Genomic DNA, 27,111 nt, shown 5'->3' on the forward strand with positions numbered 1-27,111 from the left:
TGCTCGCAATACTACTGCCTCAGCCTTCCAGGTGCTGAGATTCTTAACCACGTTTAAATTTAATACCAGTGTGCCAATGTACCACATTTTCATGCTTTTGGAAACTAACATGTTAACATCTTTGTACTGTCAATACTGTTACCCCTGTATAAAAGAAATCAGAATAGACAAACCCATAGGTAATTCTGTCAGGGGAGGACACTATTTATTCAAATGTAAGGCGTAAAACAATGGAAACTCACATTTTACTATTTTTACTGCCATTACACTCTGAAACTGAACTATAATTAGCTAGCTATATTGAGATAAAAAAAGATCTTGGGATTGAAAATGTGAAAAGACAGAACTAACACATATAAAACCATCAACCTTTCTGTGCTGGACATCTGACCCAGAGTCCACATGCTGAGAATGCTGTGTCTCCAATCCAAATCTGTTGACTGTTAAGTATAAACAGAAACTACAAAAGCACATTCTGTGAACTCTTTCTATAAGCTCTTCTGCTGTAGAATTCAGGAACTACTGCTACTGCTACTGCTACTACTGAACAGCTAAAGCCTACACAATGTAACAGATTGTGGACTGTTAGGTTGACTTAAACTAAGAAGCGATAGTTAGGACTATATTTGAGCATACTAACTGTGAGCTCTTTGAGTTATAAAACAAAGAATCCACAGAATCATTATACATGAATCTGTGGTGAAAAAGCAAATATCTTGGGCCAGCAAAAGGCTCACCGGATGAAGACACTTTGCTTCCAAGCCTGATGACTAAGTTTGTCCCTGGAACCTACTCAGCAGAAAGAGATCCAACTCGTAAAAGATCTCCTAAACGTACACAGGTGCTCTGCATTGTACATGCATGTGAGCAAGCACACACACACACACACACACACACACACACACACACGGGGGGGGGCTATAAATGCTCACAAAACACATATACAATAAATGTCATATATTTTTAAATATTTATTTAAAAAATTAATCTCTCCTGTTTGAAAAGTCCAAACTGGAACCAGCACTCTACTTGTCAGATTCCTGGTGACTCCGCCTGCACTGGCCTACCCACTTAATCTCTTCAGTTTAGCTTCATATCGTCTCTGACTCCAGGACAGCAGAGCAATGCTTGAGGTGCTCACGTCATATCCAGCATGTGCCAACTCTCTGATGCGAGTTTTTAAAGTATGTATGCTCAAGTCTAATACCCTTGAAGTTTCAAGTATTTGTGAAGTACTGATTTTCTCTTCTAAGAGGCAGTCTATTTTATCATTGAACTTTTTCTCTGACAAGAAGATCATATTCAGATAGCTTAGGACAAACTTCTGTACCTCCTCCTCAGTGCATCCGAGAGAGAGCAGCCTCTTTGATGTTTGTATAGTTTCTTTTGGTACAGTCCTTGGAAAGGTCTAAGATTCTGGCTCCTGGACCACATACCAGAAGCAGCAGGTCCTCTCTGACTAAGTTGAAAGTTGACTGTAAAAATTCAATGTTAATTTTCACACGTTTGGTACTCTGAATTAAGACGGAAGGATTTTTACTAATTACCTTCCAGACAAAAATTTGTGGGAACGTTGTGACGTAAGGATATGCTGGTTTCCTGCAAATATTCAACCATTTGTTTATTCAAATTCAGACTGTTGGAGAAGGTCCTGGGAGCACTGGTCAACAGTCGGCAGAGGCATTTATGAGTCAAGCCAACAGAGCAGAGGAACTTTATGTTATTCTCTAAGTTTAGGTTGTTATTAGACAGAAAGAAGGATTCAGGAGAACACTCCAAACTATTTACAATTTCAAGGTCTGATGCCATAATCTCTCTCCACAGATCCCACCGTTTTGAAAGACTTTCAGGAGTGCGTGTTATGGCTCGTGGATATCTTGATATGATGCTACCAATCACTTTGTCACTTGCTCTTTGAATAGAAGGAACATCTTCAGCTCCTGCTCATTCGTAAAACTCCAGGCTGTCCTCTGCCATGTCGAGATCAACTGGCATTGATGAGTAAGTCCCCATTTTCCAAAGACTCCCCGTCTTTACTGTCACATTCCACACTAAAGGGCCTGAATGAAATCGACTTGAGGAAAACTTCTGCTGAATATTGGGGCACCCACCTCTTAAATCAAAGAGAAAGGTCTTTCTCACACTCTATATCCAGGGTTATTTCCCTTTGTGCTTTCTTTATTGCTTCTATTTCCATTTTTAATTCCTTCACCTGTTTGATTGTGTTTTCCTGGAATTCTTTCAGGGATTTTTGGGATTCCTCTCTGTTGGCTTGAGCTTGTTTAATTATGTTTTCCTGGAATTCTTTCAGGGATTTTTGCGATTCCTCTCTGTAGGCTTCTACTTGTTTATTTATGTTTTCCTGGATTTCTTTAAGGGATTTTTGTGATTCCTCTCTGTTGGCTTGAGCTTGTTTAATTATGATTTCCTGGAATTCTTTCAGGGATTTTTGCGATTCCTCTCTGTAGGCTTCTACTTGTTTATTTATATCTTCCTCCATTTCTCTAAGGGAGTTCTTTATGTCTTTCTTTAAGTCCTCCAGCATCATGATCAAATGTGATTTTGAAATTAGATCTTGGTTTTCTGGTGTGTTTGGATATTCAGTGTTTGCTTTGGTGGAAGAATTGACCTCCGATGATGCCATGTAGTCTTGGTTTCTCTTGCTTGGGTTCTTGCGCTTGCCTCTCGCCATCAGGTTTTCTCTGGTGTTACCTTGTTCTGCTATTTCTGACAGTGGGTAGACCGTCCTATAGGCCTGTGTGTCAGGAGTGCTGTAGACCTGTTTTCCTGTTTTCTTTCAGCCAGTTATGGGAACACAGTGTTCTGCTTTCGGGCCTGTAGTCTTTCCTGTCTACTGGTCTTCAGCTGTTCCTGTGGGCCTGTGTCCTGAGTCCACCAGGCAGGCCGCTTGGAGCAGAAAAGTTGGTCTGACCTGTGGTCCCCCGGCTCAAGTTGCTCATGGGAGGCTGCTTTTGAGCTCTCCGTGAGGGCGGCAACCACCTTTTCCAGGAGCCCCCGGGCACCAGGGTTCCAGATGGCCTTAGGTGTTTTCCTCTGGAGTCAGAAATGTGGGCAGAGTGTAGTCTCTTCTGGCTTCCCAGGTGTGTCTGCCCCTCTGAAGGTTTAGCTCTCCCTCCCACGGGATTTGGGTGCAGAGAACTGTTGACCGGGTCCCTTCAGGTCTGGGCGGTCCTTTCTCACACTCTAGATGGTTCTTGGTGCCATAATCATGGGATAGTCCAAAGCTTTTCAAGTCCTGAGTAAGATAAATATACTGTTAACATATAATATTATGTGAATGCGTATGTTAAATAACCAGTGACAATGCTAGGATCCTGGAGAAAGCATCCGCCCCTCCAGCTCTCCTGGTGCTGCAGGCATCCCAGGCCTCACTGTTTCTGTTGATCCCTATGGACTTAAGGCTCCCCCTCTGTCACTACAGAGAACAGCACCATGCTGTCCCTAACTGTACTGCCCCTGTATTCTTCTTTTTATTGCACTCTGCCTGCTTTGACTCCCCAGAATCAGTTCTCCCCTCCATCTCTTCTCATTTCTGGTTTCTTTGGTTTCTGACATATTTGGTTTGTTCCTAATAAATGGCACTTTCAGTACCATTTGCCTTTCAACTTGCCAGATGTCTGAACTGACCCTGCCCACAAACACTAGATTGCTTCTGCCTACCTTAATCTCAAACTCTAACTGTAGCTCTGAAAAATCTCACTTCAGATAGTTTAATTTACAGCGTTAATGTCTTTTGTATATTTATAATACCCTTTAAATGGATCACACTGATTATATGTGATGTGTGTATATATGCATATATAATTATTTATATATTACACAAATCTCTGAAAAACAGCTTACAACATCAATCTCTACCTTAGTTTACCAAACTGTTTCCTTGGTTGCCATGCAATAATTGTAAACTCATTTCCATCTTCAAAATGATACAGTTGAGGGGATGGAGTGTAATTCAGAGGTAGATCAGTGGTACAGCATATATCCTTAGCATGCATAAGGACTTAAATTTGATCCTCAATGATAGAAAGGAGGAAGAGGATTTAATTTTCTAATTCAAAGTTGTTAGATCTTAAACCTGGGACAAGAGTTTGCCAAGAACGCAAGCTGTTCATTAAACATATCAGAGCTGACCTGGCTCTCAGGTTCTCCCATCATCCCTCAGTCCCTAACCTGTTACAGGGTCCTCCTGGCTAGCATATCCCACCCCTACCCTGAACTCTCTAGCCCACAGACTGGGCTGCCCTTCCCCCAGCTATATATAATCTAGCCATAATGGCAACAGCAGTCCTTTTGGTCCTTTTTTGCCCTTTGGCCTCTTGGCTACTGCTCAAGAGTCCTCTCTCTTCCTGTCCCCTCCTCTTTCCTCACATGGCCCAACTCAGTCTGCCACTCATGTCCACTCTAGATTCTTCTAGATGCCTCTGGTTGTTCCCTCATGTCTACAGTAACCCTTCTCCTCCACCAAACTCAGGAATGGCCATGTGGTCGTTTTAAGTGTGTTTTTTTTTGTTGTTTTTTGTTTTTTGGTTTTTTTTTTAGCCAATCGTGTGCCCCCCAATAGAACAAGCATACCTATGACAAACATATAATCAAATGAATACAGGCAACACTAACTAAATTTAATGGCTGAGAGAGAGATGTTGTAAAAATATATAAAATAAAACGGTGATGTTGGTCTTTTACCCCGCTGGGTCTACACCTCGGTGCCCAAGATATCTGCTAGCTATCTTGGCAGAAACACATCCTAGCTGAACACTTTCTTACACTCAAACCCTCACATAAAAGAACACACAACACAACAATCTTTGACCCAATTGGTAAGATATAATTGCCCACTTGAACATACAAAGCCCGGTACCATCCATCCCTTAGGAACATTAATAACAACCTGTAAATACACAGAACAGAATCTTAACATCACCTGCCATCTTGTCCTGCCACGACTTCTCTCCTCTCTCTTCCTCTCTCCCTAGTCTCCTCCTCTTCCTTCAAATTTCTCTCCCGCCCATCCTTCCTTCTCCTCCAATAACAGGCCCCCTTCTATCCTGTACCTGCCCCTCACCAGTACTTTACAAATTCAATGGGGAGGTGGTTCTGGTGAAGTCACCAGAGTTCTGAGTCCTTGACTAGGCAGCTGTCCTTGGGGGAGTGGAATTAGCATCAAAATACAGTAACTTCAGGGCTAACCACAACAGTTCACCCTTTTGTCCAATTAAAAAGCCTTCACTTATACATTGAGTACAATTACCGTTCTACAATTTATAAAGCATTTGATATACTCAACACCCAGTCATCACTCTATCAGTTACACAGACCATTCCGTTCCATTCCAGCTTAAGAAAGGCTAAAATCTACATCTTGGCTAGCTTGTATACTACCTGATAACTATCCAATGAAATATGTATATTCAGAGCTAAACAGCCTGATAGGCTATTAAAGTCTTCAACCCCGTCAGAAATCTGGGAATGACCAAATATCTATACACAAAGGAAGCCTAATATGGCTTCCAGAACTGAGAGGTTGTAGAGACAAATCTCCACTAGCACAGTCCCCTGTTAGCAACATGTGAGCACAAGTCTTCAGCCTTCTGGCCCAAAATCAACTGACAGACTCTTGAAATGCAGATTTTGAAGGGCTGATCACTCAGTCTTGGCAGAGTTTATTAGTCAACTATTCTGCATAATTTGTCCTTTTCTGGACAGTATTAGTCTGCAGATGAAACAGGCAGTTTTGTCTAGTGGCTGCCTAGCCACAAAGTATTGCCTCACCTGGAGGTAGAGATGTTCACAATCTTCATTAAGTCCACCAAAGGGTAACTGTTAGGAGCAGATATGTCTCAACAAAACATAAATAACTTTAAATCTCAAATTTTGTGGATTTCTGACGTTTTTGAAAACCACCTATCTATATGAGACAATCTGGACTGTTGTCCCCATATCCTAAATTTTATCTTGAAAGTTCTCTCACAAAGTCAGTATTATGTTTGCTATTTGGCCCTTAACTCACATGTGTAATCAACTCATAAGTTTGTAATGACATCAATAGAAGGACTGGCTCTAAACCTTGTACTTTTAATCTCTTTTAACCAATAAATTCTATATCAAAACAAAGATATGATTTTAGCTTAGTTAACAAATAAGATTACGACTCTATACCTCAATCTACCTAATTCCTCCCTGTTAAATTACAATCATTTCTAAATTTCTCATAAAAACAACTTTAGAATAACCACTTCCAGTCCCCCAAAGTCCAGGGAATTGGGGCGATGACTCCTCCATAACTTCTTCAAGCTATACAAGGATGTTGAGATATCCTTAGGGGTAGGGGGTATGAAGAATGAAGCAAATGCTGTAGCAGGATGTGTCCTGACTGGACCCAGCTGAAAGTCCTTGAGAGCAGGAATCCAAGTAGGCTCGCTCTGTAAAACACAACTCTCAAGACAAAAGTATAGAATCGAGATATCTTTTTGTTTGATTCTCCTGAATGAATTTTTCAGGCGGTCTACCTCTATCAAATCTGATCAGTATGACTCTGTGATGGTTCCAGAGCCTAATCACATTTTTTAAAAGCACAAAGACAAAATCTTTCTCCCAAAATACCGTGTTCCTTAGTCTGTAACCAGAAAAGCTTGTATCCTGCACCCTCTCCCAGAGTAACGATATAATCATAAAACTCATCATGAAGACTGAATAATTTTTTTTAAAAAGGAAGTAAGCTGGGGCTGGGGATTTAGCTCAGTGGTAGAGCGCTTACCTAGGAAGCGCAAGGCCCTGGGTTCAGTCCCCAGCTCCGAAAAAAAGAACCAAAAATAAATAAATAAATAAATAAAAAGGAAGTAAGCTAAACAATGAGCCTGATAGGCTTTTGTACGCTATAATATCAGGAAATTAACCCAAAATTCCCGTGGAGTCTACGTTAAGAGAATCCAAGCTTCCTGCTGTGGTAATTATCAAAAGTAACCACAAATCCTCGCTAGCCGGCATCAATGAGCCATATGGCCTTTAGAGGTGTAATTCATAAAACAAACCAAATACTTTTATCAATTCCAGTATCAATAAGCAACACATCAAACCAGAATTTTAGCCCAAAATATCTCAATCTGTTAAGCTCTCTACCCGGAGCCACAGATTTTTCTTTAACCTTCATAACTTCTAAAATATATGCCTGCATTCACTCTCCTTGGTGTAACAGACATTTCATCACAACTCTCTACTTGGAGTTAGTGACTAATTTTTCCCTATCTAAGCTCCCAACCATAGACGAAAATCTCCACGTGATTCGGGTAATCTCTTTACTCTCCTTAAAACAAACTTAAACACCTTCTATCAATTCTAATACCAACAAACAACTTAAAACTCGGGAATTTAACCGAAAATATATCCCCCTGTTAAGCTCTCTACCCGGAGCCACAGATTTTTCTTTAACCTTAATAACTTCTACAATGTATGCCTGCATTCACTCTCCCTGGTGTTACAGACATTTCATCACAACTCTCTACTTGGAGGTAGTGACTAATTTTTCCCTATCTAAATTCTGAACCATGGATGAAAATCCCAACCTGATTCAGGTAATCTCTTTACTCTCTTCTTTCTAAAAGCAAACTCAATCACCTTTTAATAATACCTGTAATCAAGAAGTAGCTTGTCTAACTAGGATTTCAACCCAAAATTCCCGTGGAGTGCACGTTAAAAAGAATATGAGTATCCTGAAAGACTTTCTAAACAACTTTCTTTAAAAAGCAGCTTTTAATCTATAACTCTCTGATCTGCCATTACTTCTCACACAGCAGAGGAACTACAGACTGCCAGCGCAGGTGGCTTCCCCATTTCTTTGTTTGAATTCCCTCGCTTAAGATATCACATGACTTAACATGGCGCCGGCCTCCTCTTACTTAGAAAATAAAAACTTTCTCTCAACTCTCAGGATTACTAGTGGATTCTTGCCAATCACTTTGGCTCGCCATCTGTTGTTGTAAAAATATATAAAATAAAACGGTAATGTTGGTCTTTTGCCCCGCTGGGTCTACCCCTCGGTGCCCAAGATATCTGCTAGCTATCTTGGCGGAAACACATCCTAGCTGCACACTTTCTTACACTCAAACCCTCACATAAAAGAACACACAACACAACAACCTTTGACCCAATGGTAAGATATAATCGCCCACTTGAACATACAAAGCCTGGTACCATCCATCCCTTGAGAACATTAATAACAACCTGTAAATACACAGAACAGAATCTTAACATCACCTGCCATCTTGTCCTGCCACGACTTCTCTCCTCTCTCCCTCCGGTCTCTTCCTCTCTCCCTAGTCTCCTCCTCTTCCTTCAAATTTCTCTCCTGCCCATCCTTCCTTCTCCTCCAATAACAGGCCCCCTTCTATCCTGTACCTGACCCTCACCAGTACTTTACAAAAGTCCTTGACTAGGCAGCTGTCCTTGGGGGAGTGGAATTAGCATCAAAATACAGTAACTTCAGGGCTAACCACAACAGAGAGAGACTGAGAGAGAACACAAAGTTGAATAGTTATGGAATGGGATGTGCATCTAGGAGAAGTTAACGGAGTGGTTATGAATTTGATCAAAATACACTGTATTAAATTCTCAAGTAATTAATAAAAATATACGTACTAAAAAGAGAAAGAAAGAAAGAAAGAAAGAAAGAAAGAAAGAAAGAAAGAAAGAAAGAAAGCTCTAGCTTGCACAATTCAACCTTTTCCCTTCCAGATGCTCATGAGTGACCTCTGCTGCATAACAGGCCAGAACACTACCACATTATAATCAGCCAAGTTTCATAACAAGCTTTATAAATAAGCATGCAAAATTATCCAATACGGTGTAAGGAGAGAACACAGTATAAACTCTCAACTGTACTAGTCTTATTCTGTGAGGATTTCTATTTTATAACGTATACATCATTGAATAATAAATCTAAAATCAGTCACTAATGGCACATATATTAAGCCTATCAGCTTGGAGATTACTACCCAAGACAGTGCATTCTCTTCAGATGATTAGCACCATGGTAAATGATAACCATGCCACAGAATATTCAAGAGAAATTCCAATACCGATGAACCAAAATGAGCCAAAGGTTTGCTCCAGGACAGGTGTGTGTGTGTGTGTGTGTGTGTGTGTGTGTAACTATTACAATTTCTGCTAGATCTATCACAAGTAAATTTTGTTTTTCTTGATATAACTTATCCTCCAAATAAATATTTTCTAAATGAATCAACGCATACCAAAGTGAACTGAGCATCTATGCAGTCCCCCAAATAGCCCTCCTCTGATTGATATCATTAGTGATAAGCACCCATGAGGATTTTTTCTCTTCCTCACAAACTCAACTTCACTCAAAACAGTAACACAGCAATCTTGTGCTGACCATCCTCACCAATTCTGGTCTCATTGTCCTTGCTGTCTTTTTATTACTTTTAATTGACATAACAAATAATAGAACATCTATCTACCTATCTATATCTTCCCAAAGTCCATGTCACACGCATGCAAGTATATATATATACATATATATATATATATATATACATATATATACATATATATATATATATTTCATTAGAAACATGTCCTACTGTTTTTCCTCATAATTCTCACACTTCCTTTCTCAGTAGACCCTTCCTCCCCACAGTACTTACTACTTTCATATCAAACTCAAACTCACGCATGAGCGCACTCACAGGTGCGCTACAACATGCACGTTTCTGAATCAAATCATCTCTTCTTTCAGAAAAGGTCATTTTCTTGAATCCAAGCTGTATTTGCAAGTAATTGTATAAATACAATGCCCTTTTAAAAACAGTTTGTTGAGCTGAATTTGTAAACTCTGGCAAGTTAACTAGCCCAAGACAATTTTTTAAAAAAGGAAATCTCAAACAATTGCCTTCAATCTTCCTCTAAAATAAACCGTTTTCTTAAGGAACGTTAAATTTAGCGAATGCCATCAACATCTGGTGATTGTTATTAGTAAGGTTGAAGGAGAAAGACTTCTGTCCCTCTCTGTCCCGCAGTTGGTAAGTGAACAACAGGCTTTTAAAGAAAACACAATCATTGCATTGGGGTGCCACAATCAGCTAATTTTTGATGCAGCATTTAAGGGGAGAGGTTCGTTCGGTGTGTTTGTTTGTTTTTAAGAAGTACATTTCTGCATCGGATATGTCATTAAGAAGAGAGACTCTGGATATCTCCCTGAAAAGGCAGGGACCAGACGATTCAACCACCATACTTCTAATCTGGAAAAGAAAAAGGCAAAAATATCGCCAGTGTAGTAGAGAATAAAGAGATCCAGGCTAGACACCTCCACATCATTTTTGTGAGATGCACAACCTCTAGCAAACTAAAGATCTGTTAGTCAGAATGAAAACATAAGGGCAACAAAAGACCTTTATCCACCGACTGGGAGCGGGGGTGGGGGTGGGGTGGGGGGGTGGGGTAGGGAATCACAAACGTTTCACATACATTATTTCCTAATAATGCTGTATATATACAACAACCTAAGTTGGGGGCGCTATCCCTAAAGTTACAAATTCTGACACAATGCCGAGTGCCTTTGCGGTATGAATAGTAGACAGCTTGAGTCTAAACTCAAAACCACCGTAATTCCACATCGAAGCCTCTCCCCTCCAGGGAAATTCTGCAATGGCCTTTAGCAGTAGCACTGTCTGGCAGACACATGCAACCCGCTTACAAACACTACAGCGGCTCCCCAACCCCAGCCTGAACCCAACCTTGTATTTGCTTCCCGTGCAAAGCTCGCGGTCCACGCCGTTTACTTCCGCCTCTGGACGCCAAGGGGGGGGGGGATAGAAAGGCGGAAGTAATGACTCACTTCCGGCCTCTGGCCGGGCGCAGGGACAACGTCATTGACTCTGCGCGGCGAGCTTAAATCCTAGCTAGTCTGACCGCAGGCGCCCAGCAGGGGGCGGCGAGACACTGCTGAGGATGCGGAGACTCCTCTGTGGAGCTCATTCGGGACCACAGGGCACAGCCAACGTTTTCTGCAGGCTGGGACTGACACTCTTGTCTGTATCAGGGAACAGGTTCGGTTTTGATCTCAGTCTTTCTCTGGTTGTTTTCTAGACCATTTTTTCCCCCAAGTACTTTTGCATTTTTCTGTTTGGTTTAGTATTTGTAAGAATAAAGATTTCAATTTGAGAATTTAAGTTATTAATAATCAGTTTACCCAGAAAGTGAAACTGCTGGTCACAGTTTATTCCTAGCCTATGTGTATTTATCCAGTAGCTATTTATTGACCCTGTAGGTTCCAGGCCACTTACAAGTTCACCAGTATCAGAAAAGCAAGACTGACAATCTCTGCTTTCTGGACCATAACTCCTGTAGTCTCACTTCTGTCTGAGTATTCTCTCCTCAGCATGCCCCAGGGATTTTCTTTTATGAACACCAGGAGGTGGCTTAAGTCTCCATGAACGTGATGTCAATGAGGAAAAGGTATCGCTGAGATTTTGGAGAGTTTGGGAGACAGGAAGATGAAGGGTAGGTAGTGAAAGATGAGGAGCAAAGAAGAGGAAAAGAGAACTGGGAGGAGTATGGTAGACTTTCCCAAGATGCCGTTCTAGGTTCTCATCCTCCTTTAGTTTATTAAAATGATGATTAAGCCAACTTCGTATCAAAGTTGTGCTGCTATGCAAATATCTTTTACCATTTCCATATTAAAAGGATGGTGTGACATGTGATGATGCTTGTGACTTTAAATGACCACTCTTGGGTTATATATAGAAAGAACTCGAAGAGTTAGACCACAGAGAATCAAATAACCCTATTAAAAATGGGGAACAGAGCTAAACAAAGAATTCTCAAGTGAGGAATATCGAAAGGCTGAGAAGCACCTAAGGAAATGTTCAATCGCTTCTCGGCCTTTTGCTAAGATCAAGTGTAGGAAATGTTCAACATTCTTAGTCATCAGGGAAACGCAAATCAAAACAACCCGGAGGTTCCACCTCACACCAGTCAGAATGGCTAAGAACAAAAACTCAGGTGACAGCAGATGCTGGCGAGGATGTGGAGAAAGAGGGACACTCCTCCATTGTTGGTGGGATTGCAGACTGGTACAACCATTCTGGAAATCAGTCTGGAGGTTACTCAGAAAATTGGCCATAGTACTACCTGAGAACCCAGCTATACCACTCCTGGCCATATACCCAAATGATGCTCCAACATATAACAAGGACGCATGCTCCACTATGTTCATAGCAGCCTTATTTATTATACCCAGAAGCTGGAAAGTACCCAGATGTCCCTCAACAGAGGAATGGATACAGAAATGTGGTACATCTACACAATGCTATACTACTCAGCTATTTAAAAAAATGACTTCATGAAATTCATAGGCAAATGGGTGGAACTAGAAAATATCATCCTGAGTGAGGTAACCCAATCTCTCTCTCTCTGTCTCTCTGTCTCTCTCTCTCTGTCTCTCTGTCTCTCTGTCTCTCTCTGTCTGTCTGTCTGTCTGTCTGTCTGTCTCTCTCTCTCTCTCTCTCTCTCTCTCTCACACACACACACACACACACACACACACACAATCAGCACATGGCATGCACTCAGTGATAAGTGGATATTAGCCCAAAAGCATGAATTACCCAATCCACAGACCACATGAAGCTCAAGAAGGGCGACGAAAGTGCAGATGCTTCAGTCCTTGTTAGAAGCAGAGAACAAAAATACTCATAGGAGGAAATACAGAGACAAAGTTTGGAGCAGAAACTCAAGGAAAGGTCATCCAGAGCCTGCCCACCTGGGGATCAAGCCCATATACATACAGCTACCAAACCCAGACAATATTACTGATGCCAAGAAGTGCTTGCTGTCAGGCGCCTGATATACCTAACTCCTGAGAGGCTCTGCCAGAGCATGACAATTACAGAGACAATTGCTTGCAGCCAACAATTGAACTGAGAACAGGGTCCCCATTGTAGGAGTTAGAGAAAGTGTTGAAGGAGCTGAAGGGGCTTACAACCCCACAAGAACAACACCAACCAACCAGAGCTCCCATGGACTAAACCACCATCCAAAGAGTCCACATGGACAGACCCATGGGTCCAGCTGCCTAGGGAGCAGAGGATGGCCTTGTTGGGCACCAATGGGAGGAGAAGCCCTTGGTCCTGCCGAGGCCTGAACCCAGAGTGTAGCAGAATGTCAGGGTGGGCAGGCAGGAAGTGGTGGGCAGATGGGTAGGGGAACACCCTCATAGAAGAAGGGGGAGGGGGAAGGGGTAGGAGGATTATGGACAGGAAACTGGGAAATGTAAATGTAAATAATGAAATGAAATGTAAATAAAAATCTACTAAAGAAATAAAAATAAATGACCTCACTTGAGAGGAGGTGAGTAAGAAGTTTACAACGAGACAAATCCCTCCCTCAATTTAGACTTAAAACACTTGGGAATTAGATTCAATGTGTAGTTCAAATGCCACATCTATGCTATCTTCAGAATTGTCCCTGTCATCTTATAGCCAAAGATTAATAATAATGAAATAATTAGTAATATTGACGATTGTGCTGTATATGCCTGCCTCACTAGCTTTTCATTGGAAGTTCCCAGACTTTGCCACTCATATTGGAGTCTCAACAAACCCAATTACAGTCAGAAAGGAATTAGCCCTCCATTCCTCTAAGAGAATCCACAGGTAAAATACCACCATCCATAGACCCCAGGAGTCAATAAACAAATGTCCTTTCTACTTCCTCCTCAATTACACAAATCTTACATCTTCCCGTAGTTATACTCAGGGTCTGTGGAGGGATTTTAATCCAGCAACATGGCTACTCTAGCTAGAAACAGGCATGCCTTTAACACGTATCTTAAATTCCTCTGGCTGGAATACAAATATGCCCTTATTATGCACCATTACTCCCAAACAATGAAGGTAAAGTTAGTTCTTAGAAGGAAGCAGCCATGTTTGAAAGTGGTGCCAAATTAAGTGGCAGACAAAGTGAGGAATCAGAGAAAAAATTGACAGAATAGGATATGCACAACTCTCATGGGAACAAGGAAAGAGAGATAACTTAAGAGAGGAGGCAGTTTTACTAGGAGAGTTTTACAGAGACAGGTTGAAGAGGGAAAAAGCTAGACACAGGTAAAGACAGATTAAGCTAGAGGATGAGAAGGAACCAGAAGATCAAAATGGATTTCTAGAATTACTTTGAAGCCAAGCAAAGCAATTCAGGCAGAAGTGAGAAAGCCAGATTGAATCAGTCAGCTTAGAGGGGGTTTGAGCCAGAGCAGCAGCTTTGAATCAGCCAGCCAGAGTTTAGAAAGAAGTAGAAAGGGTGAGCTTATTCAGCAGTAAGTCTCAGAGGCTGAAAATATTCTAGGCCTAGATAAATTGTACAGACAAAAGTTTGCAGGACAAGGCCCTGAGGGTTACTATTGTGATGAAATACCCTTAACCAAAATAACTTGAGGAGGAAAGGGATTTATTGGATTATTCTTCCACATCACTGTTCATCACCAAAGGAAGTTCTGACAGGAAGTCAGACAAAACGGGAACTTGAGCCAGGAGCTGATGCCAGAGGTCATGGAGAAGTATTGCATACTGGCCTGCTCTTCATAAATTGCTCAACCTGTTTTCTTGTAGGAACTAGGAACTCCAGCCCAGGGATGGCACCATCCATAATGGGCTGGCCCTTCCCCATCAACCACTTATTGTGAAAATGCTGGACTTGTCTACAGCCAGATCTTATAGAGGCATTTTCTCAATCAAGGCTCCATCCTCTCTGACTGTTAGGGCCTAGATAAAATATTAAGGCCTAGATGGAATATTAAGGCATAGGTAAAATGTTAGGGCCTGGTAACAGTTACCTGGCTAGCCTGCCATTGTAGGGAAACTTTCTCATATGTTTCTTCTGTTACTAGGAACCTTTCCAATTCCAAGAATGATTACATATTCTGTTATATTCTGTGCCCTTGGAAACCAATCATGGCCCTTGGAACTGTTGTGTATCATTACCTACAATAAGCCTGGACCTGAACCGACCACCCAACAGCATTTCCTACACCTGTGTATAAGCTTTTATGGTATACACTGCCCCTGGAATAGACCCCAACCTAAGAGAGACACCTGCATATAAGGAATCATTTGGAATACAACTTTCATTTTGAGTAATGATCAAGTTTAAGTTCCCAAGACCTACCTGAGAATTGACATCCTACTTGGTAGAAAACAAGTACGTGGGTAACTGACATCCTGATGGGCAAATTCAGACATGAATATTAGACAAGGCAAGCCCCCTGCCACAATTGAATATCCCAACCAAAGAGAACAGGATAAATGTACAATGACATGTTCCTAAGGAAATTCCCTATCCCTAAATCCTGATTGGTGGAATAACTTGGCACAGATGTATGTGGATTTTAGGATTAAAAACAATGTAGGATGTTAACTCAGTGTCACATTACATTTCCCAAATCTGGACTGTGGCTCTGATTGATCAGTACTGGAGTGTATGCTCAAAAGCAATCCTAGTCTGGGTGAAATTGGTGTTCGTGTGGTTGGTAAGGTGATTTCTGGACCCCAACACTGATAACTACGTTGTGTTGAGTAGACATAGAACTAATTGGTACAGTCACCAAGGGGACATAGGTCTCTACCAGGGAAGTTGACTGTGGATGTTTTGTTTGCGTATGAGAATTCTACATAGAGTTCTGGTTGATTAAAACTGTAAAGTTGTCCAGTGAGTTTCCAGCAGTTAAGATCCTGCAAACTAACAAAAAATCAAACTGAATTTCCTTCCCTTATAATGACTTCACAGTCCTAAAGATCTTACTCCAGTCAACTTACTTACTCTGAAAAGTGCCTAACTAAATCTAGAGAGACTCCTTGAGTCATATTTCCTATTACAACAAAAACTTGTGGCAAAGAACAGGGGAATGGCTTAGGAAATTGGCTGCCTGCAGACCTGAAGGAGTCCTGTATTCCCATGGGAGTTAGGCTGACAACAAAACAGGACAGAAGTGGCCAAGACAAACAGAATAATCCTAGAGATCCTAGACAGCCATATGAGTTTAAATGCCTGTGGGATGTTTTGATCTTACAGAACAACACTTTTAATCAATTACCATGGAGTCATTTCAATCTTGACAGAGAATTTGTCTCAGCAGAGTTGGAAAGCAAATGCTCAGAAGGATGGCATCTTCCTTGTCCAAAACTGTTTACAGTATGTTTTAAAAGTCCATCAGTAAAGATGCATTCCTCATTATTATAGTGTGGTAGTTTCAGCTTGAGATGATTTGAAAGAGGAAATATTAATTAAGCTATTGATGGGAAATTTTTTTTACAAAGAACCAGACAGTTATTATCTAGTGATTGCTCATTTCTATATGATTTGCTCTATTCCTGTTTCATATTTTATCCTCCTTCATGTTTTACTATTGTCTACCCCCTTCGTGTGTGTGTGTGTGTGTGTGTGTGTGTGTGTGTGTACTCATCTGTGTACCTTTACACTTATCTGCATGCAAATGCCCTAGGGACAGGGGAGGGGTGCAAGAAAGGGTATCAGATTTCCAAACCAAATTGTTTCACATTTCTGTATAGGAATAGTGATCCCCATTTCTACATTTTGAGCGTTTTGTTAAATCTTTGTAATTCTAAATCCATCCCATCTGTATTTAAATGGCTTTAGTTCACGTACGTCTGACTCCTTACTGTTCGACAGCAGCTCCTTGTAGACCCGGTACCTTACTCATCCTTGTAGAATCCAATCACCAACTGTCCTCTCTTCCTCTGCCTCTGCTAACTACACATGCCCCTGGTGCACAGCGGCCCAGAGTGGTCGGCCTTCCACTCGAGTAATTTACATCTAAAAGCATCAAAGAAAAATGAAGGCACTTACAGACTTTACATATACATATCAGTAAGACCATGACTCACACTATTGAATTGACCGACTCCATTTTCTTTTTTCTGAATGGTCCCCAGAACTTTAGGATCCTCTGTTTTTGTCCCAGTTCAACTGTGTTCTGCCCTCTCTCCACACTGTCATCTCTAACACTACCATGCCTATCAACAGAATAATTTTTCATCTCGGCCCCTCCATTGTTGGAATAGTGGGGAATGCTTCACTATGGCAAACCCATTTTCCCAATAAGACACTTTACAATCCTGGTTTTCAGAGAGAGTATACACAAAGAGCTTAAATAATTAGTCGTACATCATGCAGCTAGAATGCAAGTAGAAACTACACCCATACTATATGAAACCAGAGTCTCAGCGCAGACCCAAATTCTACTAATCCCTACAGCACTTAATACAATGCCTTCCCTACTGAGTGCATCAAAATGTTAACTGGAGTAAAATGGAGCCATGTTTTTTTTTTTTTTTTTTTTTTTTTTTTTAGAATTCAGTAACATGAGAATTTGGAGAGAAAAGAACAAATCCACAGTTGTCCAGTTAAAGCAAGCTATATTTTGGGATGCACAAGGACTGACCAGCTGGCTGTCTCATCCTAAGTAGGGATTAGAGAGAGCAGCCCATCATCCTCTTGAAGTCTCTTTTATACAGAGATAGGTGTCACATGGGTGAGAAAGCAGGCTGTTACATGTTATTCGAAGGACACAATGAAAAGGAAGGGACAAGGGTAAGGATTACATCATGGGAATGGGCTTAGTGTAAGTTGAAAAACCTTTCTAGTTTGCATCAGACTTATGAAAAAGGAATTTATTCTTAATTACAAATGGAAACACTAATTGCAAGGAATTAACACAGGCCAGCCAGGAACATATTTTTGACTGTCCTAACTGCAAACCAAACCCTTAACCTGCAAGCTGTATTGTTTGTGTTTTGCTCTCCCACTAACTTCCGAGGTGTATTCTTCTTATTTGGGTTTCAAAATATTCAAATCTAATATACATAATTAACATTTTGTTCTATTTTCATGCATATCTGCAGCTTTCTAGTTTTTTACTAGTTTTGAGTCATGTATTATCTCTGAAACTCAGTTTGTTCGTGTTTCATTTAACCATGAGTTGGCTATTCAATGCTTTTGCACCAACTGTGTGGTGAAAAGAAAAATAAGGATACAAGAGAAATAGCCCTGCTAGTTCACGCCAGCTTTGGGGAAACAATCAGAAACACAGTTTTCTGTATTACGGACAGGGCAGACTGCTCAGAAGTATTTCTGCACAGGCTTCACTGTGAATCCCAGTGAAGAGCCCTTGCTTGGCTTCTATGACCTATCATGGAGACTACAGAACACTATGGCTTGATTGCAACTTAACTCTCCCTGAGTGGAAGTACTTTCCTGTGATTAAAAGAGCTGAATATCTATCTACATTAGGGAGATTTTGGTTTGCGTATCTTTCAGGCATCCACACCACTTCCTGGAATTAGTGGATGCTGTGCACTGCATACCTTGGTATCCTCTCCTTTGTGATTGCTGTGGTATGAGTCTGTTCTCCAAATTCCATGTATTGGGAGAGTAAGACCCAATGCAATGGTGCTGAGAGGCAGGATCTTTGCAAGGTGATAGTGTCACAAGGTCTAGCACTTCGTGAATGGAGTAATTCCAATATCTTTTTTTAATGGAATATTTTTTATTTTCATTTCAAATGTTACTCCATTTCCTGGTTTCCCGTCCATAAATTCCCTACCCTATCCTCCCTCCCCCTTCTTCTCTGAGGGTATTCCCTCACCCAACTACCCCCATTTCCACCTCCCTGCCCTAACATTCCCCTACACTGGGGGAGGGGGAGTCCAGCCTTGGCAGGACCAAAGGCTTCTCCTCCCATTGGTGCCCAACAAGGCCATCCTCTGCTACACATGCAGCTAGAGCCATGGGTCAGTCCATGTGTACTCTTTGGGTAGTGGTTTAGTCCCTGGGAGCTCTGGTTGTTTGGTATTGTTGTTCTTATGGGGCTGCAAGCCCCTTCAGCTCCTTTAATCCTTTCTATAACGCCTCCAATGGGGACCCTGTTTTCAGCTCAGTGGTTTCCTGCAAACATTTGCCTCTGCATTTGTCACGCTCTGGCTGAGCCTCTCAGGAGACAGCTATATCAGGCTCCTGTCAGCATGCACTTATTGGTATCAGCAATATTGTCTGAGTTTGGTAGCTGTATATATATGGGCTGGTTACCCAAGTGGGGCAGGCTCTGAATGGCCATTCCTTCAGGCTCTGATCCAAACTTTTTCTCTGTATTTCCTCCTATGAATATTTTTGTCCCCCTTTTTAAGAAGGAGTGAAGCATCCACACGTTGGTCATCCTTTTTGAGCTTCATGTGGTCTGTGAATTGTATCTTGGGTAATTTGAGCTTTTGGACTAATATCCAATTATCACTGAATGCATACCATGTGTGTTTTTCTGTGATTGGATTACCTCACTCAGGATAATATTTTCTAGTGCCATCCATTTGCCTATGAATTTCATAAAGTCATTGTTTTTAAACAGCTGAGTAGTACTCCACTGTGTAGATGTACCACATTTTCTGTACCCATTCCTCTGTTGAAGGGTATCTAGGTTCTTTCCAGCTTCTGGCTATTATAAATAAGGCTGCTATGAACGTAGTGGAGCACGTGTCTGTGTTATATGTTGGGGCATCATTTGGAAATATGCCCAGGAGTGGTACAGCTGGGTCCTCAGGTAGTACAGTGTCCAATTTTCTGAGGAACCTGCAGACTGGTTTCTAGAGTAGTTGTACAAGCTTGCAATCCCATCAACAATGGAGGGGTGTTCTGCTTTCTCCACATCCTTGCCAGCATCTGCTGTCACCTGAGTTTTTGACCTTAGCCATTCTGACTGGTGTGAGGTGGAATCTCAGGGTTTCTTGGGTTTACATTTCCCTGATGACTAAGGATGTCGAACATTTCTTTAGGTGTTTCTCAGCCATTCCTCAGCTGAGAATTCTTTGTTTAGCTCTGCACCACATTTTTTTTTTTTTTGGTTCTTTTTTTTTTTTCGGAGCTGGGGACCGAACCCAGGGCCTTGCGCTTCCTAGGTAAGTGGTCTACCACTGAGCTAAATCCCCAGCCCCCCTGCACCACATTTTTAATAGGGCTATTTTGCTCTCTGAAGTCTAACTTCTTGAGTTCTTTGTATACATTGGATATTAGCCCTCTATCAGATGTAGGATTGGTAAAAATCTTTTCCCAATCTGTTGGTTGCCATTTTGTCCTATTGACAGTGTCCTTTGTTTTACAGCTTTGCAGTTTTATGAGGTCCCCTTTGTCGATTCTTGATCTTAGAGCATAAGCCATTGGTCTTTTGTTCAGGAAATTTTCCCCAGTGTCCATGTGCTCAAGGCTCTTCCCCAACTTTTTCTTCTATTAGTTTGAGTGTATCTGACTTTATGTGGAAGTCCTTGATCCACTTGGACTTAAGCTTTATATTGAGTGATAAGAATGGGTTGATTTGGGCTTGAGAGATGGCTCAGCGGTTAAGAGCACCCGACTACTCTTCCAGAGGTCCTGAGTTCAATTCCCAGCAACCACATGGTGGCTCACAACCATCTGTAAAGAGATCCGATGCCCTCTTCTGGTGTATCTGAAGACAGCTACAGTGTACATATATAATAAATGAATAAATCTTTAAAAAAAAAAGAATGGGTCGATTTGCATTTTTCTACATGCTGACCTCCATCCAGTTGAACCAGCACCATTTGTTGAAAATGCTATCTTTTTTCCACTGGATGATTTTAGCCTCTTTGTCAAAGATCAAGTGATCATAGGCATGTGGGTTCATTTCTGAGTCTTCAATTCTATTCCATTGATCTACCCACCTGTCTTTCTGTCTTTGTACTAGTTTTTAAATGGCTTTGTCAAATGGAGGGAGTGTGGTTCCCCTAAAAAGACAAGTTTCTCTCTCTCTCCTTTTTCTTTTCTCCTTCCATCCTTCTTGCCTTCAATCATGGAATGACATGGTAGGAAAGCCCTTTCCAGATACCAGGACATAGATGCTGAATTTTCTAGTGTGCAGAACCTGGAGACAAAAATGTGTTCTCTTTTTGTGGATATAGAATACCCACTATATGATATTCTGTCCTGTAATATGACTCAGACAGTACTATAAATGCTCTCCCGATGACCGCTGAAAGAACATGGCTGTCCTGAGTTGTAGGGCAGAGGCCTGAGCTTATTTGTTCTCTATTTCTTTGTCTGCTGTTTTCCAGTGACAACTGTCAGAAACAAATAAAATAAAATTTTTGAGTGGGAAGGGAAATTAGAGTTAGAAGAAAGGAAATTAGAGTTGGCATCAAAAATCGTTTTATTCCATTTCTTCCAGAAGCAGAGACCACAGGACAAAATTCTGCTAGCTCAAAGTGACTAGGATTGAAGTGAAAGTAACTGGGATGTGACCAGGCTCTGGCTTCTCAGGTCCTCCTGCCCCTCTTCTGTGGGATATGACCAGGCCTTGGTCTTGCTTCCCTGCCCCCGTGTGACCATTTGTATTAGAGCATCTAGATAAGGCAAACAAATCACTCAGGACAGGACTGTGACACCCATCTGATGGCATGTGGCTTTCGTGAATCCATCAGTCACAGGACTAGAGATATTGAATTTAGAAAAACAGTACTTTTGTATATGCCATGTAAAATTAAAAAATCTGCTAGCAGTGAAGAAGTTGTTGTTTTTTAAACTCTTTATAGGAACTGTTCTGAAAATGTCAGCCGTTCAGAAAACCTAGAAGTACAAAGATCAGGAAAGATTCAGGGAAAGAATTCAATTATTGCAAATACTTTTGACATTTCAAAATTTTCAAAGTCACTGCTATATCCCAGTCCCTTGGCTTGTCATGTAGAGAAGACTTCTCTAACATGTAGAAAGACAGAAATCTGAGCACAGTTCACTTTCCTAAGAAACAAGATGGCTGCAGCTTTCACACGGTAACACACTGATTAGGCAGAAAAACATGGAATGAGGATTTTCTTATCAGAAGTGGGTACTTGAGAGCACACTGGAATAGTGATGGTTGGGGGGAGGCATCGCCATGTTAATTCCATGGTGGGTTTCACTTTCTTTGGGAAGCTTACCTAGCCTTGCTACTTATTACCCATAAGTTTATCTGTGAGGAAAAGGTGACCTAAATTTGTCATTTATTCCAAGGATTATTATTATGATTTGGAATGAATGGTGTCGACAAGTATAAATATATGTGCCTATTTTGAGCATCTTTCGTTTAAAGCCCATGATCCAAAGGACATCAATTCAGTGTTCTATCTGACACCAAAGAGTGTGTCATAGACCTTAGGAAGTGTAATTTTGATGTCTTCCTGTCAAAAATAGCTTTGACCTGTAAAATTTTTATTTTCTAATAAAATAATGCCAGTACATAGACCTTCTTCTTCAAATTCTGTGAGTTTTATGACTCTGAGGCCATGTGGCTGTTGCTATGTGGTATACAGAGAAAAATGGGAAAGGTCTAGTTGTAATAAAAAGTAAAATAGTGGAGGGGAAGCAAAGGAAAGGAAAATCAAGTCGAGATCAAAGGTGGGGTAGAAATGTCAATGGAAAAATAGGAGAGTCCAAATCGTCTTGAATATTTTATAGAGAGGTTCAGTGTGAGCTTAATCACCCAAAGGGCACACCACAGGGATCAGTGTTCAAAACGAGCAACAGCTGTTGGATGTCAACAGACAATGTCTCTGTGGGTGGAGAGCATTTCAGGTGAAAGACTATGTCTTCAGGTGGTCGCTGGTCCTTTGGGTAAATCTTTGATGAGCAATAAAATCTTTCCCATCCTTAGAGAATGATTAGAGCAACCCAACCACTTTCTGGTGATGGTACTTCACAGTGAGTATGTGAGGCAATTTAATTAGCTAATGGCCATTTACAGAACTTCTTCTGGATGTAAGTCCCTAAGATGTGTCATAGAGCTTACCCACAGGAGTTTATAACTGGAGACAACTCTGACTGACCAGGGCCTTTGAGCAGCTCTGGTTGTGTGGGGAGGAATGATGGTTTTTCAGGATGAGACCTCCTCCAAGATGTCTTCTCTGTCTCCTCACTTTCTGAAGTGTTTGTGGCCCATTGCTCTGATGAGCGCTTTCTCCACTGTCCAGAGTTTGTCCTCATGATGTTTATCATCACCTGAAGCTTCTATGTGCAAATTTTTCTTTACTTGTTTTTTGTCTTCCTATGATAAGAAATTCTAGGAAATTCAAGATGGATTTATTTTCTCCACTACAGTTATCCTCAATGCCAAGAACAGAACCTGGCACAGTGAGTGGCAGGCACTCAAAAATGCATCCAGTGGTGTCCCAGACACAATATTTAATTAAAGAACTCAAATAAAGAGGGCATATATAATTGTAGTAATCAGAAAATGTAGAAGCCACATAATAGAGAGGGAGGCTCTCTCATCCATTCCTTCAATAATATTTATCCTTCCTTGTTTTTTCCACTTATTGTTTTGCCTGCTGTCTTTGGTCTTTAGACCACTACTGCCTACTACAGGAATTATTTCTACTACTGGTTGTCACCTTTTGTTTGGTCAGCTTTGTCTAAGGTACCTTATTTCAGCTCTGGTGCCTTTCTGACTAGGAACACATTCTTTGCTGTCAGGTGGATGTACATGCCCAGTATCAGGGACTCATTCTCAGCTGTTTTCTACTTTAACTAACATCACACTAGCATTTCTGGTGATGGCCTCAGTCCTCATTATGACTTGAACCTTAAATGGAAGCTCATATTCCAAAGTTGTACTGTTTTAAAGGTCATGGGGATATGAAAATGGACCTGAGTGGAAGAAGCAAATCACTAAAGGTGTTCTTAGAAGGTGACACCAGCCCAGGTTCCAAGATCACTCTTTACTGCCTGGTTGACCTCAATCAAGGCATTTCTCCCATGTGCTGTGCCTCCATGAACAACCCATCCCTCCCAGCTATGACGTACTGCATTCCTTTTATGTAGTCTCTGTTTCAGTCAGATATTTATCACAGAGACATCAAAAGTAACTGATACAATCTCAGACTTGACTTTTGATATTCATTATTAGCTCCCAATCCAGTCAACATCTTTGATACTCTCTTGGCCTGCCTACTGGTTTCTTCGGCCTCACTAGCTGAATTGTTCTTGCTGTTCTCCAATTGCAGTAAAATAAATGCAACCAGAGATAGTAGCAGCTGCATACAACCCCAGAGCAGCGACTTTGTCTGCAGATGTTTCTGGTCATGGAAACTAGGTCAGGGGAAGGGATGCTGGCCTCAAACAGTATAACTCAAGTGTCTATGAAAACTCTTAAGGCACACGGGACAGTTCCCACCCTAAAGATATCATCCAGCCCCGAGATGTCAGCATCGCTGAAACTGAGAAACTCTCAGGGGCAATTGTCTTAGATTGCATCTAGGGCAAATAAAAAATAGTAAGATTAATTCAAATGAAAATAATGTGTAGCTCTTGTTCTCTCGGGTTCTTTGGCTCATCTCTTGCTCTTGCCTTCCTGTCCCTACTCTCCTCCCTTCCCCTCCCCCCTCAATATGTGCTCATGGCTACGTTCAACTCCTCTACTTCCCCTCTCTGTATCTCTCTGCCTTTCTCTGCCCTACTACCTCTTCAGTCCCTCCCCATGCCTTGAAAAATTCTATTCTATAAAAAAGAAAACGATTTTAAATCAATTAGGAAGAAGAACACCAAAATTCGGAAGATGATGTATAGCAAATGAACATGCTTTAACACCAAAAATAACTGTACTAATTTTCACTTACATCAATGTATTTAATAGGTTTCCCAGCCCTCCCAGTAGCTCTGGGAATTTGATAGTTTTGAATAACAAAGAAATAATGCATAGAGACTATGAAGACTCTCTTAGAGACACCATCCAAACAAAGATTTGTGGATTTTTACCCTCTGAAAACAACAGCTGCTTCCCTGTACCTTGAAAAAAAACACCACACAGGGCTATTCACACAGCTTAACTGGAGCTAAAATGGCAGAAAATAAGGGCAGGAACCAAAGCCACTGTCACAAAGAAATAACTCTTCCCATCTCTACTTGGTATTTAAAAATAGGAGAGAAAGCGCATGGCTTGAATCTGAGATAATGCTCAACGCTTTGTGAAGGCTCTCCCAGAGCGTCGCCTAAGAAACAAATTGGCCCTCGCCTACAAAGGTTTCTTTTTTGTATTCTTGAAAATTCATTTTTAATGGCTTGTGTGGCATCAGTTATGCCCCTGAGCTGTAATGAAGCTCTCTGCAAGTCACCACACGCACATCAGAAATGAATCTCACCAGAGAGGAAAGCGCATGAACGTTAATAGGTTTTAATCCAAGGTAAGCAAACCTAGTGAGCTGCCACCATGTGCTTTTAAAAATCTAAATGTCATGAAATTTTCATCAGTTTTTCCTCGTCTGCAAATCAGTTTGGGTCCAGAGACAGCCAAGGAAGGATCAGAAAGGGAAATCTCAAATGCACACAGCTGCCCAGGAGCTCACCTTGAGGAGCTTGCGAGCGCCATGCAGGCAAAACCAAGTAATAATTGATGGGGCACAGGGGACGCTGGCAGCTGTGGCAAGCAGACATGTGAAAAGCCGGTGCGGCCGACTTTGTCTTGCGATGTGTTTGATCGTATCTTCATGTACGGGGTGAAAGGGGGCGACTGAACCTGAGATTCTCTGTTAGATGGGCTCGCGGGGTCCACTGAAGTACAGTGGCAGTGGATGCGCTGCCTGCTTCTCGCACTTATCAGACAGTTCCAGAGACTCCGCTGCTAAACATCTGTGTGAGGTTGCACTTTGCACGATGCCTCAGCAGCCTTTGATAGATGACACTCTGTATATTGAAGCAAAACAAATCAGCTTTTCAACTAGTGAGACTTTGCATATGTGGGAGTCTAGGGTTTAAGTTAGTATTTTCGTCCTTTTGCAGGTGGATAACAGTAACATGGGAATCTAGACTCAGGGACTCTTCCTTAGGATTCGGGGGCCAAGGCTACTGGTCCCACTTGCAAGTGTCTTGTACATATATGCTTGTGGTTGTTAATTGCTCTGGTTAACTGCAGAGAGCATCCTGACCCGTGAGATAGGATCTTTTCTCTCTCCCCAACGGCAGACTATGTTCTAGTGCTACTGCAACTCATGCACTAAAGCAAGTGATGCAAGTCCTAAGGGTCTGGAAAGCCAAACTTAAGTCAGTCACGTCTTCAGGTTTGTCCTGAGACATCGCTGCACAGCTTGCGTGTGTGAGGCGTGACTGTGAGAGCTTTATGTCTTTAATACTCGATGGTCCCGATGGAGGAGGCCCTCTCATCACACCTGATTCAAGGCAGCCAGCAGAGGCATGGAGAAGCTAAGTAATTTGCCCAAGGCCACACAGCTCATGGGAGGCATAGCTACAATTTGAACCCAGGCAGTCTACTGTGGAGAGGTTTGGGGGCTGCTTCTAGAAACTGGGCAGGAATTTGACACTGGGCCAGGACAGGGAAGGAGTCTGACTTTAGGGTAATGTGGATTCATCTTTCTTCATCTCCAATAAAGTTTTTTTTTTCTTTTCTTTTTTTCGGAGCTGGGGACCGAACCCAGGGCCTTGCGCTTGCTAGGCAAGCGCTCTACCACTGAGCTAAATCCCCAACCCCTCCAATAAACTTTTAATACCCTATTATGAAGCTGTTGCTGTGTTAATATAGAATCATAGGATAGAGTCACAAAAGTATTTTGGGAAACAATCTGATGAAATATTTATCCCTTATCCCAAACAGCAATGAAATTGATCATTACAGGATACTGATATTTGACCTATGCATGTGCAAATTTTTCAGACAAAATTGATAATCCTTATCTAAAACACAAGTTATTACAATTTACCTCTATGCATGCTTTTGTATTTCTTGTTAATTCATGCATGCAGCCTATAGGAAATGTGCTTACTGCATTTATAGATGGCTCATCTAATGGGAAGGCAGCACATGCAGTTGGATCAGATGTTCATTCTCTTGAGTTCCCCCCGCTTCAGCACAACGAATTGAAATATGTGCTGTAGCTGCTGTCTTTGAAATGCTGAAAAATCAAGCTTCAAATTTGTATACTGATAGCCAATATATAGTTCATGCTTTATAGTTGCTTGAAACTGTTCCTATTTTAGATACTGCTAAATTCTCAAATTTTTCAATTATTTATGTAAATACACCCCA

The 27,111-nt window shown here is 41.4% G+C and overlaps 1 pseudogene; it reads right to left on the minus strand.

Annotated features, from left to right (window-relative positions):
- Nucleotides 1-953: 953 nt before the first annotated feature.
- On the minus strand, nt 954-25,560 carry Mterf1-ps2 (mitochondrial transcription termination factor 1, pseudogene 2; annotated as a pseudogene).
- Between the last annotated feature and the right edge of the window lie 1,551 nt (nt 25,561-27,111).

This window comes from Rattus norvegicus, chromosome 4, assembly GCF_036323735.1.
Source record: "Rattus norvegicus strain BN/NHsdMcwi chromosome 4, GRCr8, whole genome shotgun sequence".
Lineage (NCBI taxonomy): Eukaryota > Metazoa > Chordata > Mammalia > Rodentia > Muridae > Rattus > Rattus norvegicus.